The following is a 20,560-nucleotide window of genomic DNA, read 5'->3' on the forward strand; positions in this document are numbered from 1 at the left end:
GTATTTCTGTTAGGGAACACCATTAGACCCTCCAAGGGCAACAATGTGCAGTAGAGAATATTGTGAGGAGTTGAGTATTGTTTCCGTCTGGTCTCAAAGCAGCTGTGCCTCCTCTCTGGGACCATACATGACTTCAGCTATAGAAATTGCAATTTATCTTCCTTGGAGCACTGAGGGAAAGTTTCTTAGAGTTTTCTGACTTGAAATAACCAGTTACTATGTGACATTATTTGTCTCAAAAATAGCTGCCTTGTGAATACATTGCTTTAGAAGATAGCATCTTGAATTCACCATGGGTTATTTTAGAATAGACCCCTCTTGTGCTCCTATCAGGATTATTCCTGTGGAAATATGACAGGAACAAGAGACTTTCTGCCAGATACAGCTTAAAGGGAAAAGGATTCTCTATGGGTAGTGGAGGAGTTTTTGTTCTTTTGAAAATAACAGTATACTTAAAACTTATTCTCTGACAGCTTCATATATGTATATGTATATACAAACTATTTCCATCATATCCACTCCCAATCCCCCTCTTCCTCTAGAATCTTTGCCTCATACATTCCCTTCCTATGTTCATGACTTCTTTTTAAGAACACACTGAGTCTAATTAGTGCTGTCTTTATACACATGGGTGTGGGACAGTCCATTGGAGCATAAGCCTCTTACAAGCAGCCATACCTCTGGAAAAAAAATAAGATTCTTTCTCTCTAGCAGCCATCAGCTTCCAGTACCCCCTCAGGGCCTTGTAGGTCTCTCCTCCATTTATAATGGAGTGTTGACTATCTTGATCTTGTTCAGGTCTTACACAGGTAACCACAGCAGCTGTGTGTTCATAACATAAGTATGTCATGTTTATAAGACAAAATTTCAAAGTCTTCCTCCCCATTCTCCATTTCTTTCATTTTATTAATTAATTCATTTATCCATTTCCTCTCTTTCTTTCTTAATGTTCCCTGAACCTTGTAGGGTGGTGAGTTGATAAAGATGTCACATTTAGGGCCGAGTTGTCAGTCATTTACTCTTCGCATGTAGACCAGTTATATGTTTCTACATTAATTGCTGACGACTAACAATGAGGTTATCTGACCAAAGTTGAGAGAAGCGCAAATCTATGGATATAAACATAAACATTTTGAAAGCAGTTCGACAATATGACTATTTAGCAAGACATCAGTAGTAAGTTTTCCTTTAGGACCTGTGATCTCCCCAGCATGAGTTTTTGTCCAGATTTATGGTAACAGGCATGAATTCCTTCTTAGGGAGCAAGCCTCAAATCCAATCACAAAGTGATTGGTGACTCCCATAATGGTCATGCCACTGTTGCACCAGTGGATACATCATGCCTAGCCAGTTTGGTATGGCAGGATGCTGGGTCTAGCACGGGTGAGACCCTTGATGTCTTTTCTTCCCCAGCATCCTGCTTTGGCACCTTCTGGCACTCTGAAAGTTAGCCAGCAGAGAAGTTTTTTAGTCAATCCTTGCTTGATTTCTCTATGTCAACAATATGCTTTTTAATAAAAAATGTAGTTTTCTTAAACAAGATCACAGAATTTGAAATTATAACTATATTTTAAAATTATCTGTGTAATTTAATTTAATAATAAAGGGAAATGAGAAAGACCAATGCCCTTTACTTTTTTAGGACAGAACATTTCCCATTTAAAATTACATAAATTGCTGATTGCTTGGCTTTCTTTTTATCATGTGGCTTTTGACTAATTTCTTCATAAGAAAAGAAATTGATGAAGTGAAAGCAGCCATGGGAACTCTTTGTTAAGTCAAAGGACGAGATAAGAGGTCAAGCTTTCACCAGTGGGATTCACTTGTAGAACCCTTCCTAAAGGTGCAGGTATGAATTCTAAAGTGTGTGGGGTATGGTTTGGTTGGGATTATAGTAAGAATTTACTTCCTAGCTTTGTGCTCATAGAGCTAATGAAGTTTTGTAAAGTACCTGGTGGTTCCCTGTCAGTATTCCTAACGTAGATGCTGGTGAACATGATTTTATACTCTTCCTGGAAGTGAAACTTAATCTGCCTTAAATGTGTAATTTCTCCTCCTGGAGAAGGTCAAAGGCACGTTTGTACAATTCATAGGCACATAAAAGGGGCATTCAGTGCCTCCCTGCCAAGCCATTTGAGCAGACTAATACCTGGTCATTTTCTACATCTACTTATAGAAACTCTAGAAATTCATAGTTCCACTGTGTTCCTTGAAGCAATAATCTCATGGAAAATGATAATTATGATAAAATATTCATATTATCAAATCAGTTAATGTATACTGAAATTGGTAGGAGTAAAAAGTGGCTACTTAGACTGGTCAGAATTAAACATATGCTAAAGTCACTGAAATTAAAGTAGGACCTACAGGAAAACACCATTAGAGAGAGTAGCAATTCATTCTGCATGCAGATTCTGAGAATATTCAAAGCAAACCTCAGTGTTTTCACAGTGTTACTTTATTAGATGTTTTTCTGTCTCCTAGTATTAACTCTAGTGATGAGATTACCAAGACGACATTTATTGAGGCTCACTGAATAGTAAACACTTTGCATTTATATCACCTCCTGACAGTTCTCTGTTTCTCTTATTCATGTTTGATCATTGCACATAGTTTTGGGGTTTTTAATTCTTAAGGGAGTGTGAGGATGCTATGTTAGTTTTTCTGATGAGGAATAGAGAACCTGAGAAGCTTTGGTATTGCCCCACATTTATAGAATATGCCTCAGATTACTAGATTTAACACAGCTCTATGCTACTGACTGTACCTTGCTGTTTAGGAGAAAACAAGAAAAGATTGTTTTCTCATTTGCCTATATTTCATGTTCTACATTCTGTTATGAGACTTTTGCTACAGCCAGATCTGCCTCCTATGCCTTCTAACACTTCACAAGCCATGCTCCTAGTATTGAACACTGTTGTTCATCCTATGCCTCTACCACTCTCTTCTACCTTCTGACAGTCACCTGTACTTCAGATTCTACTTTTCTCCATCTCCTGCATAGCATAGCAGTCATTGTGAGCATACCAGCTAGTGTATGTGTGTGAGTGTGTGTGTGTGCACGCACATGCATGTGTTTGCATATGTGTGCACTTGCATGTATGGGTGCACCAAGATGGTTAGGCTAGCTGACCAGTAAGCACCAAGGATCCACTTGTCTCTGCCTCCCTAGTGCTAGAATTACAAGCCTCTGTCACAATGCCTGACTTTTTTTTTTTTTTACTTGAATTCAAGTCCTTATGCCTACAAAACAAGCATTTTACTGACTGAGCGATCTACCTAGCCGACATTCTAACTTTGAAATAAAATTATTTGCTTATCATGTTGTTATATACATTACTATATCATTGTATAGCTTTTCTTTGTGCATAATTCATCAGCTACATCATCAGCATGACTGTTATGCATTTTATGCTAACACATAGTAGTAATAGGTCATTAATTTCTCAAACAATGGAAGATTAAATCATTTGCATTGCTGTTCTGTTCACAAATAAGTAAGTAGAAGATAGTTTTTAAAATACAATTTTGTAATTGGTGCAATACTGAGTACTGAAAGGGAAGGGATATCAAGTCTTCATTCTTACCGTTTCAGGAGGCCACTATTAGATAGTGAATGTAGTGCTTTGTCAGTGTTAACTAATATTTTCGGGAAAGTTTTTATAAAGTAAAGAAATGGATGATTTCTGTAATTCTTGCTAGATGTAGAGGAACTTGTTTGCTTTTACTCTTATATTTAGTGTTTCTTAATTGAAAAGATCTGGGTTATGAGGAAATGCTAGTTTTGTAATGGGAAGGTGACAAGATCAGATTTGCATGTTCCTTTAAAAGATTTCCATTCTTAGTATAGCTGACATTTGTAATGTCAGTTGAAGGTTGGTGCCTGGCCAAAAATGCTTGTGAAATAGTTGTGGTTTAGGCTTCAACTATACAAAGACAGGCAGGTAGTATTAACTGAAGGGGTTTATTTATTCTTACTTAATGTTACCACTCTCATACATGCACACCCATATATTGTGTCCTGGAGATACCTCTGTCTGTATGAAGATATTTTATTTCAGTGAATGATTTAGCTAGAGATCAGTCCATGCCTTTTCTAATTCTGGTCTGTGGTAGACCACAGTGACCCGAGGTATCTCATTCATTGGCTACAACTGCACACCAGTGGGACTAGCAGCCTCATTCTGCAAAATTGTAGAATGCATCAGATGCCCTGATTCAGGAGTTTAGAAGAATATATAGAATAGTAGAGAGAGAACATGTATAGGACAGGGGAAACTTTAGTTAAATTAACAAGGAGTTTTAATAAATGAACATGAATGCATTTCATAATATGGAAATCAGAATTTGGAGTTAGTGTTTCACTTCACCTATAAATATGCAGTATGTATGTAAAAGAGTAAATTGAAGAAAACAAATCTTATTCATGTAAAAACTTTTAAGTATCTTTTAAAGGAAATCTGTGTTGTAAAGAGAGATAGGAATATATATTGTTGGAAAAGGGAGGATGCTAAGCAGATTTAGTGAGTGGTAGGCACTAGAATTCTTAGATTGTAGGGCTTGGGTTGACTATTAGAGATTATACTGACTCTTAGAGTTTTTGTTTCTTTCAAATCAGAAACATCATTGGAAGTAATAATTCAAAAACCAGCTGTTTCATAGTGCTCATTATCCTTTTTCAGGTGTAAAAACATGAGTTTTCTGTTTTCAGGAGTTTGGAGAAATTTTTTTTTTTTTTTTGTAGCAGTTTGAGCTACATAAATCGAGAGGCCTTTGCATCATGCATTGTATTATGCCCAGCCGTTTTTTTTTTTTTTTTCATTTGAGTATAATTGTTCCTTAGCAAATAATTGCAGTCCAGAATGACTTTTATAGAGCTTGATTGAATTAGGGGTATGTATGAGAATTGGTTGGTTAGCTTAATCTATTATCCGGAGGATTGATGAAAACATCAGAAAAGCAGTCATTCATGGGGAATAAATGTGCTTTTGTGTAAGTGGGCACACAGTTACCTTGGGGTACTTTCTGCATTGACTGAGTAGTAGTAACATTGGGGTGCATAGCACAATTTTGATGTAGAAGGGTGTTTATTTTTGTTTTTGTTTTTTGGATAATGTGCCTTTGAATTCTATGCTGGACATTAACACTAATTAGAAGTCTGTCTCATGGCAAGAAGTGGGACCTCACCTCTTCTAATATCACAAGATTTTCAAAACACAGTTCCCCAAGAGCTGAAATGTGCCAGAAAGCCATTTACTCTAGGATATTTCATCAGTTGCTTAGGCTATCATTAGGATAGATTTGTCATTTGCCCTGTTTGTGGTAAGAGGTGAATAGTATATTTAATAGATGGCTTTTTCACTCGCCATGATTAAGTTTTTCAGAGCATATCTATGTTAAGGTGTATTAGATTAGGGTTGCCCTGGTAGGAAGAATCATGGGTGGGGAGCAGAGGCCTTGAAAATGGAAGGGATGCTATTGAGCCAATGGGGGCTCCTCATGGGAAGTTAGAATTCTGAGGTTCTGTGGGGGTGAGTAGGATTGAAAGGAAGCCTGAGTAGGACCCAGAAAACACAGGTAGATAGCTACTTGGTTGCTCAAACAGTAATCTACTTAGGCTTTGGACCAAAGGTACATTCAAATCACCGTTGTGTTTGTTCATATTAAGGCTGCTCTCTCTCTCTCTCTCTCTCTCTCTCTCTCTCTCTCTCTCTCTCTCTCTCTCTCTCTGTATGTGTGTGTGTGTGTGTGTGTGTGTGTGTGTAGGTCAGAGGATGGTTTGTGTGAGTCTGTTCTCTCCTTTCACCATGTAGGTCCTATGGGGTGGAACAGAGGTTCCCTGTGCCTTTATGTGCTGAGCTATTTTCCTGGCTATAGATTTTTTTTTAAAATAGTGTTTTAAAATAATTTGTATATTTTATGAAAATATAGATTTTTTATTTGTTCAGTTTTGAAGATTGTTATGTTTCCTTCCTAAAACAGACATATAATTTGGATATATTCATATAGATCCAAATCATTCATTCGTATACACACACACACACACACACACACACACACACACACACACACATATGTATATAAGATCTTCTTTATAGTTAGCTTAAAAATAACTGGTTTTCCCACTCTCAGCATTCTCCAGTTATTTGTTTGAGCCCTGTGAGCTTTTCTCTATCCATGTTAGCATGTCCAATTATGTTGTAGATATATCAGTTGAGACTGGGAACTACAAAGTCAGTTGTTTTCTGTTTTGATCAGTTTTGTTTTTATTTTTATTTTTATTTTTTGCAATGGTCTCTTTCAGAAAGAGAAGTTTCTTTGTGGGGTGGGTATGAGAATAAATATTTAGAATGTAGTATTTAGGAATTATGATGGTATTATCCAATATCAAGGAGTCAGCCCTGAGATCATCACATACATAAAGTTACATCATATAGACTGAGCAGGTTGTGTTTGTGTATTTAGGAATATATATGTCTGTGTGTAGCAATAATTTAAAAAGAGGCCAAGAATTTGAGATAGAGCATGGGATGGCGAATGGGAGGGGTTGAAGGAGGGAAAATGATACAGCATTTTAATTAAAAATATTATTAAAAATAACTGATTTTTAAAATTTTAGCCATATTCTTATTTTCAAATATCTAGAGATGACTCAGTAGTATCTGGTGGAAATGAGATCATTTAATATTCATTATTTCCTCTGCTATTGCTTTGGAAGGACCTGGGTGACAACTGAATCATTGATTTCTGACTGTATGACTTCATTGAGTTACAGCACATTTTTGCTATTTAATTGAAGAGCCGTATTTTCCATATCCATGTTGACTGATTTGGAAAAAGACAAATTATTTAGATAAGCTATAAAAATAACTAATATTTAAGGAGCTATAAATCAGTATGTAATATTTAATATCTACAGCATTTATCCTTTTTAGTTGAGTATGGATTTCTTACCACTGAAGCAAGCTAGAAATTGTGTTGCAAAAAGAAACTGAAATAACTCTGATTCTTAAAAACAATATTTCAGGTTATGCCTGTACTTCTGTTTTAATCTCTTCTCATTTGACTTCATGTGTATTTTGTTGCTGATTTGACCATCTTCCATTTTCTTAGTTCTTTATATTTAGAAAAAAAATTAGTAGTTTTTGTCCCAAGTTTTGTCAGTGCCCCCTCACCCCTAGTTGTTTTCTTGTTCATTTATATTGCTTTGTTTCATTCATTACCTTTTTTTTTTTTTTGGTTTTTTTTCGAGACAGGGTTTCTCTGTGTAGCTTTGCGCCTTCCCTGGAGCTCACTTGGTAGACCAGGCTGGCCTCGAACTCACAGAGATCCTCCTGGCTCTGCCTCCCGAGTGCTGGGATTAAAGGCGTGCGCCACCACCGCCCGGCCATTCATTACCTTTTAATCAAAGACAGTAATAGAGAATTCTAGCTTTATGGGCCAGTCATTTGAAGTAACTTGAATTTAGTACAGATGTCAGATTCACAGTTTCCCAGCAGGAGGTTTGTCTGCAAATCTCCATTTCATTTTAGCCAAAGGTTGGGGACTTGACTGCCTGTAATTCTGAGTCTAGGTAACTTTACTCTGCATTGAGTAATTTCAGGGACTGTCCTTTTAATATTAAAATCACTGATAAACAGTTTGGGCCACTTTCTCTAAAAAGCAGTGGTTAGCAAAGGGATATTTGCCCTTTTATATGGGATTATTTGGCCAAAGGAGATGTGTGGGCTTTGTTTGAAAGGCCCTTGTGGCTCTCATTTTAACCACTTTGCTATGTGTCTTTCAGAGAATCCTGCTGCATCACAGAAGCCAGAAGTTCTGATGTTCCATTGAAATCACAATGGAAAGTCTTGACCTGACTGGTAAGAGCTGCTCTGGACATGCGTCTTATTTACTTACCTGGAAGCAGTGAGGCAGTCAAGAATCATGTGCTATCAGAGCTGGTCTCAGCCTTTTCCCATCCGATGGATTCACTTTCCATATTGATCGGGAAAGTGTGACCCTTGTACAGTTTTTCATGTCAATGTTTTTGTGTGTAACATTTTAATCTTCATCAAGTAAGTTAAATATTATAGAATGATGAATTTTAACTTTTCAAAATCTCTTATTTCAGTATAGCATGTGTTATTGGTACAAGTCAATCTATTGAAGTCCTACATATTTAGAAATTACCCACCTAACAGATACCTAAGTGGTTAATCTGTTTCGAAGCAGCTTTTCATATGGTGTTAACCTTAGGTAAAAGATGAATCAGCAGCCATTATTACCTAATAAAAATAATGTACAAGTGTGTGGCTTAAAGTATGAAAACACATAATGAAGAAAAGGTTGGGATTGTAAAATAATGTGCATATGACAAATTGTATCATTCTTTGAAACACAATCTGTCCTTTTGTACAAAAGTTATTTTTTAAACTGTTGCTTTAGAAAAAAGTTCCTTGTCAGCTTTAAAATAGGGCAGTACTATTTTAAAGTTAGTTTTAGTAATAATGATATTGTAGTTTTCACATTCTGGGAATATAGTGTATGATTAGTGACCCATGAATACTATGTGGTGAATAGATGTTTTAAGATTGTAGAAATTAGTGTGAATTAACATGAGCAAATATATTACATAGTCTGATTACAGTTTTTAAGAAACTTATTTAATTTTCCAGTTAATTGGAAGTTAATCTGAAGTCTTTTCTGTTTTAAAACATTTTTGTAGCTTATTAAATGTCTAAAGCAACTGCATCTACTTTTGTCTTTGAAGAAGTATATTATTGGATGTTGCTCTTATGCTGTGAGCATAATATATTGCTTCTAACCTTTTGAATGTCATTGTCTAGCATTAAACACCTAGTAAAAACATATAATTTTGTTTAATATATATTTACCATAAGCACATTTAAGCACCAACCAAGTCTTAATATGAATAAGAACAGGCTTTTGTTACCGTTTTTTCTCCACACTGTACCATCTTTTAAGGCCACATTTATTAGTGATACAAATTCTGGCTTTGAGAAGGCCAATCTGAATATAATTATGGTTTTGCTGAGTCAGCAGACTAGTGTATGGTATACTTGAGAGTTGGTTGGAGAATATTCTGTGTGTTCGTAATTGCTAACCCAAAGAAGAATTTACGGAGGTCTAAAGAAAAATTTGTGTCAGTATTCTGAGTCTCTTACATATGAGTGCATATGTAGAAAATAAGGCAGGATAGTTTATCTTACCTGTTCAGAAAACTAAGTCATAAATAGGCCATTTTATAACAATGCTAAGTAGTCATGTGACCTTTGATTTCCAAATGATGAACTAGTTTTTGCAATAAAAATATGCTGCAATGACTCTGAATAGAAATAATAGATAGAAATTTAAATTATTGATAATGTTGAAGATGAAATTTTAATTGAAGACGTGCTTCTAACTTATATTTGTATTTGTGTTTATGTACATCTTAAATACAGTAACAAGAAACAGAAAAGATGCCATACAAAAAATCAAGAGTGATCTAGGAATTGACAAATGGATGTCAGGCCCCAGTAAATTGAGAAACATCAGTCAGCTTAGGCAAAGTTATATTTCACTATCAAGTGTCTTAGCCAGTGTTGTATTGTTGTGAAGAGACATTATGACCACGATAACTCTTATAAAAGAAAACATTTAATTAGGGCTGGCTTACGGTTCCAGAGGTTTAGTCTGTTCTCATTATGGCAGGAAGCATGGCAGCACACATGTAGACATGGTGCTGGAGAAGTAGTTGAGAGCTGGATCAGCAGGCAGCAGGAAAAGAGTGATTCTGGGCTTAGCATGGGTTTCTGAAACCTCAAAGCCCACCCCCAATGATACACTCCCAGCAAGGCCACACCTCCTAGTCCTTTCAAATAGTTCCACTCTCTAAGCATTCAAATATATGAACCTATGGGAGCCATTCCTTTTCAAACCACCACATCCAGTTCTCACATTTTCTTGGTACACTACAGTAAAAGTTATTTTCCTTTTTTGTTTACCCTCATATCTACTCATGCTCCTTGTTTGGGGAACAAAGCTAAAGGAGCATTTCCTTGTGAGACACAACCTAAAGGTTGAAAGAACAGCAGTTGTAGATTCATAGCTTTAAAATGTCTGTGGGGAGTGATATATGCCACTGTCTTTCATGTTTCATTGCCCCAAACAGATGACTTCGTCAAAAATGCTCAGTCTGGGAGTGGCTTTGGAAGTGGAATAGGCTGGAGAAAGTCTCATCAGGAGGGACAGTATAAGTTTTGGCTGTATGTCCAAAATACCATCTACTGCTTTTATTTAGTGAGACAGAAGTGTACTTAGCTTTAAAGTTCCAATGGGTTTAAAATTCCAAGAAGTCCTTCAGTGTTTTAACATGTGTTTTAACATAAATTACTTGAGCACAGATCCTTTTGTTACTATGTCTGACAAGTTTTAAGAAATGAAGAGCTGACATGATTACTAATTCGTTTGTTTTGTTTTTCAAGACAGCCCTCGCTATCCTAGAACTAGCTCTGTAGATCAGGCTGGCCTTGAACTCACAGAGATCTGCCTGCCTCCTCTACCTCCTGAGTGCTGGGACTAAAGGCATGTGCCACCACCACCCGGCTACTAGTTCTTTTGTGTTTGAACTTCAGAACTTTCCCCATTACTTTCTCACATGCACATATAACTTAGATTATTGTCTAATAATTAGTTTGAAAATGAACAAGTAGGGCTGCAGACTGAACCTTCTGCAGTTTGCATATAGAATTGGGAAAGGCAAATATGCTCATAATAGTTTCTGACCTAAGTTTGATAAGTTATTAAAGCTTCTTTTTGAGTAAGGGATTCAAATATGTAGCCTAGGCTGATCTTGAATTCATGATCCTCCTGCCCCAGCCTCCCAAATGCTGAGATTAAAGGTATGCATCATCCTCTTCCCCCGTAGAACTTTATCTACACTGTTGATATACAAAGAGAAAGAGGAAATGAGTGCTTTATTTCTTTTCAGTGTAAGAGTTTTGCCAGTTATGATTGTAACCAAATTCCTCTGGATTCTTAAGCCCAATTGCAAGAATAGTTTTACAGGTGAAGAATGCAAACCATGGAGGGAGCTGTTTTCTATACCAAAGAATGAAATGCAAACACAAAACATATTTTCTAAGTTATTTAATCCATAAATAAGAAACCTGATTAATTATGGTTCAAAATTCTAAAAATAGTTTTGGTACGTTTGAGTTAGGAGACATTTGAAGTTACTGAATTTATAATTTTATACTATGAAGTCATTGTATATGGTATTGAGACACCTATGAGTGAAGATTTCAAATCTAAGAACTTGAAAAACAGAAAACCAGACTAATTAATATAATAGAGGAATTACATCCCTATAAAAATGACTTCCCTGTTTATTCATTGCTACCTAGCAATAGCAATGAATATTTGAAACTTAAGTTGAAGAACAAGAGAATTATGGTTCTTAGATTATGTTTCTATTTACTCTCTTGTCAAAAAGTTTACATTTTTTTCAAGGCAGCATTTTTACTTTGTAAAACAGTTAAGAATCCAAACAGCAAACTGGCATATCTTCAAGGTTTAAATAAACAGAAAAGAGCTTGTGTAATGTGAAGTAATACAGTAGAAGTCAAAGAATCTTAAATCATATGTCTCTCCACCTGCCTTTTCTCGTCCTTTTCCATCTTTGCTGATGACGACTGTATTAGTTGTTTTTGTCGTCACTGACAAACTACTGTCTCAAAGCTACTCAAGGGAGAAGAGGTTTGTTTTAGCTTATGGTTTAAAGAATACAGCCTGAGTGAGTTCCAGGAAAGGCACAAAGCTACACAGAGAAACCCTGTCTTGAAAAAAACCAAGGGGGGAAAAAAAGAATACAGCCCATCATGGTAGGGAAGGCATGGCATCTGGGTTCCACTGTTTATATTTCACTGGACCAGGCTGCAGAGAAGGTGTGCGCCACAGCTAGGCCCTGTCTCATGAAGATTCTACACCTCCTAAAACAGCACTACCATTGGGGACCACATGCACGGGCCTTGAGACATTTTGCATCCGAACTAAAGCAACAGTTAAATGATAGTTGTTTGATGTACTGGCCTACATGCCACCCACTGAGTTTGGAGTGCTCCTTTTTACTATGTGATGGTGTACTTTTCTGTTATACATATCAAGTGGATTAGCACTTGGGATTAGTGGTAAGTAGTATATTTGCTTGTTGGATATTGATGTGGCATCATTTTTTTTGTTGTTGTTGGTTGGTTTTGCTGATATATGTTTGTGTATATTTTCTGTGTCCCTAGAATAATTTTAGTCTCTGTTGATTTGACATCAGCCTGAAATGAAATATAACCAGAAAGCAATAAACCATTGAGTTAAACACTTCCCATGCAAAAAGAACTTTAATTTGTAAGATTTATCAGTTCATTACTGCATTTATAAACTACAAGATAAACTGTGAGCGGTGGTCTTATTCTGTAGATGTCAATTTAATTGGTTAAGAAGTGTTTGAACTTTTTTGTCCACTTTTGATTTGTTTCTCCTAAAAGCTATTTATTTCTGAAATGATTCAAACTTGAAAATAGAGAGAGGAAAGAGATAGGGAAAGAGGGAGATAGACAAAAGGTGTAGGGTTGGGCTTTCTTTGTTAAGGCTTTTGGAGAGCATACCCCAGTGATCTGACTTCTCACTGGCCTCCACAGGTTCTCCAGCCTTTCAGTAGTGCCTCACCGGGGGCACAAAGCCATTATCCAGTGGATCTTCAGGGTACACTGTAGATCTAACTATAGCAAGATGAAAACTGTAATATTTGTGTCTCAGAATTTCTGTGCATTTCAATATAAAATGTGTACTATGTTAACTGAGCACTCTATACTCACGTATCAATTTTGTATATGTGATTATACACATGTAGTTCTCTTCAAGTAGTTAAGAGGCTTAAATTTATATTAGAAAGTCTGTGCATGGCTATGCTACTGTAACCTGCAAACAATGCTAAGCATATGGAAGTTGCTCTACTAACGTTTGGCAGATTAGTGCCATCCAAATTCACATTCTGTTTAATATTGTATTTCACTAACTCTGGTGTTAATAAGCACTCCAGCTTATTATTTATTATACAATATATTACTATATTTTATATATGATACACAAATAATATATAATATGGATTATTTTATATTTACATATTTATTTTCTCACCAGCTGAATTAAGAAGGAATAGTATTCTTGAAATTAAAGGTGTTTTTTTTTAATGTCTTTAAGTTTGCAGTTAGCCCTATAATCAATAAATGTTAGTGACTCTGAGAACTTAAAATGAATAGCAAAACAACTGTACATACCTCTTGGCTCATTTTTCATGAACACTTAATCAGCAAGTGTTTGTTAAGATGTGTTAGCCTTCTAACAAATTATTCTCTGACTTTGCTGTGGACTTGCAAGTGGAACACATGTGAAGGTTGCAGTATTAATACAGTTGGTTTCCTTTGGGCCATATACCGGAAAGGTTGACCAGAGTTGGCATTTACATTTTACTCTAGGGTATTTTTAGGCCGCCTGTTTTCAAAGTGATCTGTAAAGATGATAGTTAACAGTAGTGTGTATTGACTTTATATTGACTTTTGTAACTTGAGCTTTTTTCTATAACTTGAGTTTGCAGTTTTACCTCTCCACATATATTACTGATTCTAAAAGACAGGTGAATTATGCAGTTACTTAAGTGTTGTTTAACATTGATAAGGCCATTTATTACCAAGTGCCTTCTCATGATAAGAACATTTTCACTTCAAGTTGTGTTTTAAAGTCCTAGACATTGTTATAGACACTGGGATGCACAGGTTTCTTGAAAGCCAGCTGGATGTAGATAGAGGACTGGCTTCTGTTTAGGGTTTAGCTACTATTACATGGTGAGCACTGTCCTTTTAAATTTTACCACCCTAATTACAATGAAGAATTATCAAATAAGGGACAGTAAAATGTACATTGTGTGAGAAATACATGCAGTGTTGCATATACTATGCATTCCTAGGTATCACCCAGATGGACATATACCTGATATTCTTAGAATACCAACTCTGCTTTCAGCATTGTTGGTGTTACAGATCATCAAGTAGTTCTACTATAGAGGACTCAGTAAAGATTTAATATCAGCCATCACTGTCAGTCCCCGGAATGCCAGAGTTCTTTTTATGGCAATTACTTTATTGGCCAGTTGAAGGACAGAAGCACGCAGGAGGACTCTTTCAGTTTATTTAGTGAAGTGAACATTTAAATAGATGATAAAGTTTTCACGTCTGATTTTAGTTTTTTCTGTTAAAGTGATAACATTATCTTTTGTATTTTTCAATTAGCTTAAAAGTAATAGGTGACCAAGTATTATTTTTATGTGTACTTCATTTGGTTGGTTTCCACCCACCCCTTTCCTGTTGTACTCTTTCCCACCTAGTATTCACCCCATCTACTTTGTTCTGTTGTCTTCCCCAACTTCCTTCCTTATGCGTCTGTCCTTTCTTCTACTCACTTGGACCCCTTTCTGGTTGCCTGGCTTTTGTCTAGTACGTTTACTCCCACCTGGGTACCTGTGTTAACAGACACTGCCTTTCTTTATTCGCTTTGAGACTGAGTCACTGTCTAGCGAACACAGGATAAGTCTTTCCAGTAAGGCTGTTATAATAGATCCTGCTGCTAGTAAAGGTGTTCCTGTCAGTTCTTTTTTTTTTGAGTTTTAATGATCAAAATCACATTTTTAAACTGATTTTCTTTGTGAAAGAATATTTTATACATTTGAGTTTCTAAGTGCCTCTAAAATATACTTTAGATTGTTTTCTTTTTAATGCTTATAAATAAATATCCTTTTTTAGGCCTGAGAATGGCCTAGTAGAGTGCTTGTTGGACAAGTGTGAGGACCCGAGTTTGGTGTACACTTACTTATAATCCAGAGCTGGGGAGCCAGAGATGGGCTAATCAGTCAAGTTCCAGGATGATGAGTGGCCTTATCTCAAAAGTAACTCAACATTGGAGGGTGGCCTCTGGCCTACACACACACACACACACACACACACACACACACACACACACACACACGAACGAGCAGACCTGCATACACATGTGCCCACATGAATGTGAATCCACATGCACACATAGTCTTATAGATTGCCAGCTGCATAATGCTCACTGCTGCTTCTTGAAAATTAATAGGCATAAGCAGGAACAACAACTTACCATTATATGGATCACATTTTTGTGTTTTCTTTCTGAGCTTTAGGGTAATTTTTAAAGTCATGTGCTGATTCTTGTGTCAGAAGGACCCAAGACTAACCAAGCTGAACTCACCTGGACAGTATTAAGAGACCTGACCTCCTGAATCCCACTTAGAGATATATCAGTGACGTCTTTACAGAGGCATGTTATCAGTTGAATTTATAATGAGTGACGTAGACTCATGTGTAGAAGGTATGGTCCCTGGAAGGTTCTGGAAACCTTGGGACATAGAATCTAGGTGAAGGAAATAGGTCACTGAGGGCCTCTCCTTGGGGACTGTGTCTTAACCCTAGCCTTTTTTCCCTCTATGCTTCCTGGCTTCCCTGAGGTAAGCAGCCTCTCTGGCTATGCACTCTTGCCACTGTGATATTCTGCCTTGCTTCAGGCACAAAGCAGTGGTTAGAGGTTACCTCAGAAACCCTAGACCTAGAGTGAATGCTTCCTCTTGAACTGTTTTTCTCAGGAGCTTGTCATGATAAAAGTTCTGACTAACACAGGAAATAAACAGAAGCTTAGAAAGTTAAAATAGATGCCTTGTGTCAGTTGGCTAGGATATTGGGTGAAGTTAAAATGGGAAACTTTGGTGAAATACCAGGCATAAGAGGTCTTAAAAGAATGTCAGGGTAAGCTTACTTTTTTCTCCTCTAAAGGTAGACAAACCACTGAGCAGTTTTGAGCGAATGAAATTGATGGGATTGAGTGGAAAGGAAAAGAATTAAGGACTGGAAAAAATTGGTTTGGGGGGCCTTTAAGGACTGTCTTTGTTAAGGAGAAATTGGTTCTAACAGGGTGTTAAGTTGTAAATGACACTGTCAGATTATGATGGTTATAGTCTGGATATAACTTGAGATATTCAAATCAAGTAAACATTTTTCCAGTCTATGGGTTAGAGATTAATGAGTAGTTGGTGGGGGAGGGGTTGTTTGTGGTTCTGGAGAACCAAACCTAGGGCTTTGTATATTGTAAGTTGAGCACAGTATCACTGAGCTACATCCCCCAGCTTGATATTTAGGTTCAAGGACTTCTTCAATGAAGGTGTTCTGAAACATTGTGTGGTTGCTACTGTTTAGTTCTCTCTCTCTCTCTCTCTCTCTCTCTCTCTCTCTCTCTCTCTCTCTCTCTCTCTCTCCATCTCAGTTCCTCCCTCTCTTCTCCCCCCTACCTCTGTGTATGTGTGAGTGTATTTAGTTATTGTAAAGTTAGCCTTCACTATTTCTCAAATCTGAATTCCAGCTCTCTATCACCTGAATGAATTTAAAATTAGTAACCTATAGAATTTGGCTATAGACAGAACTTGTTTTGAGGGTGTAGAGGGACAATGAAAGAAAAAAAAATGAAAGACACGTTTTTTATTTGGAGGTAATGGTTCAGACAGCTGCTGATGTTCTTCAGAGAAAGACGATGGCAGCAGAAGCTGGTGCAGAAGGAGAGGTGTTCTGAGTAGATTGGATTGAAAGTGGAGAGAAGATAGCCGTGAGGCTATGTTTAGGATGTAATTTTAATTTTGTTGTTGTTTTGAGACGAAGTCTCACTGTGTAACCCAGGCTGGCCTTGAACTCATGATTTTCCTACGTCAGCCTCCCAAGTTCTGGGATTATGGATGTGTACCATCATGCCTGGTGGATATAAATGTAAATGTGAGATAGGTTTGGAAGAGATTCAGAAAGAACCTAAGGAATAACATAAGGGAAAGTTAAGGCTGAAGCTTTGAAAACTGTTAAAAGCAGATACTATATCTAAAAACAACAATGGCCACACCTGTTTGTTTATAAAGGAAAGTAAAGCAAAGTCATATACTACAGGAAAAAGAGTGTATGGCTAGGAAATGCAGAGAAATGAGTAATAGTGAATACTGATAGAAGTCTAAATGCTAAAGTCTTTAGGTTAGTGATCTATGGATAAGTAAGTTTGGAGAAAACAGTTTTTATCAACTAGATGTTGTATGATGTGGAGTGGCAGTCTTCATAAAATAATCTATAAGTACTTAGAAATTCACTCTCAGGGAAACTAGAACATGTCTTCTCTAAAGGTAATTTTAATATCTTTTTCTTGGATGCTGCCTTCAACTGTTTCAAATCAAGGCTTATCCAGGTGTTAATACCATTTCCTCACATGCACTGAAATTACTTTAAATGTCATCCGTAAGCATACTTCCTAAACGCTTCACCCACAGGACTTACATTATTATAATTGGCATTGCAAGGAGGTGAATAATGAGTTCCTGTCACTGCCAGCTTTTCTTTTACACCAGGTGTAGTAATACTTTACGTAAAGTCTACTCTTAACAAAAATCCTTTTGAAAACTCTTTACTGGCATGTGCAGTTTCTGGGCTCTGAGGCGGATAAGAAGTCACCTGTTTTCATCTGCAGACGGTGGGGAGAGCATAAAAGATGCACTCCAGGTAGTAGCAGTGTAAGGATGGAAACTGCAGCTTTTATTTACACATTATGTGCTGACTTCTCTGGCTGTGTGTGTGTGTTGTTATTACTACTACTTGAGACAAGGTCTCCCTGTGTAGCCCTGGATGATCTGGAATGCTGGTCATCAGGCTGGCCTTGAACTCATAGAGATCTGCCTGTCTGTGCCTCCTGAGTACTAGGATTAAAGGCGTGTGTTACCACACCTGGCTGTATATATTTTTATCCTTATAATTTTTTATCGTAATTTCTACAGTAACCTTTTAGATATAAATATTCATTTTTTCCTATTTAATATATTAAAGAACTGAAAAACTCAGGACACTTAAGTTTGTTTGAGCTTCTTGACTAGGAAATATACAAAACTGGGATTCATCTCTAGTCTCTTTGACTTTTAGAGACTCTATTCTCTACATGCCCATGCAGTCTTTTGATGTGTTTGAAAGCTGAGTTTTACATGTTTGATGGTAACATTCACCCCAGAGTGGAAGCACACTGCCTCATTGTTCTCTTCTCTGTCAGCTTGGAAGAATGCACTGGCACTTCATTTGCTCCGGTGACCACACTGTTGTTTGTTATGGCAGACTAACTCAGTTGCTTTATACTGTTACATATATTGTTGTTGTTGGTCTTGTTATTGTTGCATTTCATAAGAGAGGGACTTGCTCTGTAATCTAGCAGAGCCTTAAATTTGAAATCTCTCTGCCTCCTGGAAGAGCAAGGGTGCATCACCTTGCCAAGCTAAGGAAGGTTTTGCTTAGTTTGGAATAGGCTCTTACTGTGTAGCCAAGTTGTCCCACAAACTTAAAATCCTGATGCCTCAACCTAAGTGCTGGGATTATAGGCATGTACCCATGTTGTCTCACTTTTAGGTATTTTTAATTTTATATAAGCTTGATGAAAGGCAGGTCCATATTTCATAAACATCTTGTTATAAAATTCATTCTTACCATGTAGATTTGGTTGTTAATGTTTTATTTTGCATATTTAAAAATATTTAATATTCATACATGCATATGTTGTATTTTGATCAAATCTGCCTTCCATTCTCTTCCCTCTCCCCCCCAGTTACACCCCATTGTTTCATATACTCTTTTTTTAAATACCTATTGAGCCCATTTATTGTGCATATATGTGTATGGATTTGAAACCATTAGTGGGGGCATGGGTAACCTCTTAGAGCCTGAGAAAACTCACTCTTCCTCCCCCAGCAGTCATCAGTTGCCAGTTGTGCCCCCCCCAACATTTGGCCCGCTTCATCTTACTCAAGTCATGTGCAAGTAGTCCAGCTGCTGTCTTTGATTTGTGCTGCCCTGTCCAGCACATACTGTTTCATTGCAGGTGACTGTTTCTTCTGGCTCTTATAGTCTTTCTGATCTCTTCTGCAATACCACCAGTGCACTAATTACAGCTGTAAAGATAAGAACTTGGGGCACTATACTGTTATTTCTGTGTAACAGTGTAATAGCACTAGATTCTTCCCTAGGGTTATAGTATTTAATGTGTATCTATTATTTGTCTGTCCTTCTATTCCTCATCAAGTCAACTTAAATTTTATAGTGTTGAAAGTAAATCATATCACCTCCCAAAACTTCACTTTATTTATCATTAATTATAGTTCAATATTCATATACAGGTATTTTCGTTTGATGTAAAATATGCGTTTACTGACATGAGCAAATATCTGCAATCCATTGATGAATTGATGAGTAAATAGTACATCAGTGGAAACCAAATCCCAATCATCATGTAAGACTCTGAAATGCTTTTTTTAGTCCTGGTTTTTTTGTTTTTGTTTTTTGTTGTTTTGTTTTTTTGATGCAGGAAGTAAGGCATAGAAAGTTTATCTGGCCCAGTTTACACTGCTGATTGGTCAGCAGAGCTGGGATTCAAACTCTACCAATTTGGCTGCAGGGCTTGCACTGATAACCACATCGCACTGCCTGTAGATCATCCGTACATGTTGATAGATCTGTTTACATTCAGTGCACAGGTAATGCTCATTTTAACATAAATGTGTAGACACAGAAACTGATACACTGGCTTTAGTGAGAACAGAAATGATGTTCTAGAAATGCATTAGTTCTTCATGACACAGTAATAGAAATCAAGAGGATCATTTTACTGTGACAGAGAAGTTCCCTTTTCAGTATACAAGGGTGACTCACTGCCTGGTGACTGTCTTTGGTATTTTTCCTAAGTGTTTCTGCCATTTTGGTAAAGTGATAGTGGATTTCCTAATGACAATGCTGAGGTCCAGGAAAATCCCAAAATACCATTAGAGAAATTAAGGTAAATTACACTCAGTATTTTGTACTAAATACATTTTTGCTTATTATAATTAATAGAAAAGTGTTCACCTCTGTGTGATGTATATAATACTACTTATCTTTATACCCTAGGCTTCAAAATAAGAGGATTAACTATTTTAGAATTCATATAGTTATGAAATTTATAAAATTTCAACATGGGGACTGACTAGAATTCTTTGGTCTTACCAAACAAAATGCATAAAAGTACAAGGATCAGAAAACATTGTATTTTTAAAAACTGGGCTGTTTCAATACATAAATAGTCCATTTCAGTAAAGTCCCCCTACCCCGCTTTCTTTCTGTATTGTGTTTATTCCACAAAGCATCATTAAAAGTTGATTAAGATTATTTTCTCAGTATTCAAACAATGAAAAGGCTGCTCTCCTGAGGTTTGAAAAATAATCCCAAGTATTACCCCAAACTGAATTTGAAAAAGCAGCATGTAGTTAGTAAAACCTAGCCAGTCACTAGAGGGCAGAGAAGCACTGTACTTTTGCCTGATTTGAAATTTTCTGTTTTAAAAATTGCTGAATGTGATAGAAAAATATATTGATGCACATTTGAAGAGAAGGTTTGTTCTTTTATTTATTTATTTT

The 20,560-nt window shown here is 36.7% G+C and overlaps 1 protein-coding gene across 7 annotated transcripts in view; it reads left to right on the forward strand.

Moving 5' to 3' along the window:
• The first annotated feature begins 7,782 nt into the window (after positions 1-7,782).
• The window catches only part of Bbx (BBX high mobility group box domain containing), a 137,578-nt gene continuing 124,800 nt past the window's right edge, over positions 7,783-20,560 (forward strand). For 5 of the 7 annotated variants that reach the window (XM_059277319.1, XM_059277321.1, XM_059277322.1 and 2 more), the window contains exon 1: positions 7,869-8,057. The gene's annotated coding sequence lies outside the window, so the exon portion shown is untranslated. The other 2 variants (XM_059277325.1, XM_059277320.1) reach the window with 2 other exon arrangements.

The sequence above is a fragment of the Peromyscus eremicus genome, chromosome 12 (genome assembly GCF_949786415.1).
Source record: "Peromyscus eremicus chromosome 12, PerEre_H2_v1, whole genome shotgun sequence".
NCBI classification, from domain to species: Eukaryota; Metazoa; Chordata; class Mammalia; order Rodentia; family Cricetidae; genus Peromyscus; species Peromyscus eremicus.